Source organism: Trichosurus vulpecula, chromosome 2 (assembly GCF_011100635.1).
Source record: "Trichosurus vulpecula isolate mTriVul1 chromosome 2, mTriVul1.pri, whole genome shotgun sequence".
Lineage (NCBI taxonomy): Eukaryota > Metazoa > Chordata > Mammalia > Diprotodontia > Phalangeridae > Trichosurus > Trichosurus vulpecula.
This window is the reverse complement of record NC_050574.1, coordinates 341,790,093-341,791,538: the sequence shown is the minus strand read 5'-3', so window position 1 is coordinate 341,791,538 and position 1,446 is coordinate 341,790,093. Positions and strand designations below refer to the sequence as shown.

At 39.8% G+C, this 1,446-nt stretch overlaps 1 pseudogene; it reads left to right on the top strand.

Annotated features, from left to right (window-relative positions):
• The first annotated feature begins 360 nt into the window (after window positions 1-360).
• Window positions 361-842, top strand: LOC118835760 (annotated as a pseudogene).
• Window positions 843-1,446: the final 604 nt, after the last annotated feature.

Here is a 1,446-nt window from a genome sequence, read left to right as displayed (position 1 = left end):
TATAAGCGCCTGAAACCTTCCCATTAGACCTGCTGACTTCCTTTTTCTTCATTTCTCACTTGCTCTTTTTGGTGCCGTGACCAATTATGTGTTTGGAGACATAGTTTTCAGCTCAGCACTCGAGCCTGGCATCAGGGGTCCCACAATGGCTTGGCTGGAGACCCTCATGGCCTTTAATATTATTATTTTGGCACGGTCATTATAACTCTAATAACTGGGAACAAATATGTCTATTCAGCCATTGAAAATGAGAGAAAAAAGAAAATAAGGACCAAAAAAAACCCCCTACTAATTAACATTTAGATAAGACTACGATTGTTGCTTTCTTCCGGCTCCGCCATATTCCAGTGAGTTGCCAAAATGACGAACGCAAAAGGAAAAAGGAGAGGGACACACTACATGTTTTCTAGGCCCTTTCTAAAACATGGTGTTGTCCCTTTGGCTACGTATATGCGAATATACAAGAAAGGTGATATTGTAGATATCAAGGGTATGGGCAAGTTCAGCAAAGAATGCCCCACAAATGTTACCACGGCAAGACTGGATGAGTCTATGATGGTACTCATCATGCTGTAGGCAGTGTTGTAAACAAACAGGTTAAGGGCAAGATTCTAGCCAAGAGGATTAATGTGCGTATTGGGCGTATTAAGCATTCTAAGAGCAGAGATAGCTTCCTGAAGCGTGTAAAGGAAAATGATCAGAAGAAGAAGGAAGCCAAAGAAAAAGGGACCTGGGTTCAACTGAAATGCCACCCTGCTCCACCCAGAGAATCACACTTTGTGAGAACCAACGGCAAGGAACCTGAGCTGTTGGAACCAATCCCTTACGAATTCATGGCATAAATGACTGCTAAAAAAACAACAAAAAAAAACTTGGATTATGAAAAAAAAAAGACTACGATTGTTATACAGACCTCAAAGAAAATCAACCTTACATTTGAGGGATGTAGGTTCTTGAAGTTGGAGAGGAACTTAAATGAACAAATAGGTTCATTGTGTTTTGAAAGATGGAGTCAGATGCAATTTCATTTATACCCAGGTCCTTTTATAGACTAATCCTATAATTAGAGATCCTGTCCAGACTTTTCTGTGGCTTAGTTTAAAATATAGCTTTAAATTTAGATTTGGAAGGGACTTTAGAGGTCAAGGCCAACCCTCTCATTTCACAGATGAGGAAACTGAGGCCCAGAGAAGTTAAAGTCACACAGGCAGCAAGGGACAAACTAAAATTTGATCCCAGAACCTCTGATGGCTAGCTTATTCCTTATTCTCTATAAAATGCTGTCTTATATTTGGTATTGTATGACTCAATCCAATTCCATCTGGCTTCTTAAAATTTACCTGATAACAATCAATGATTAAGATTTTATCTCCTCCTGGTCCTAAGCTGATGATTCCTTTCCCCCTAAACCTGCCACTCAAGTTCCCATAACAAAATCTCTAAGGA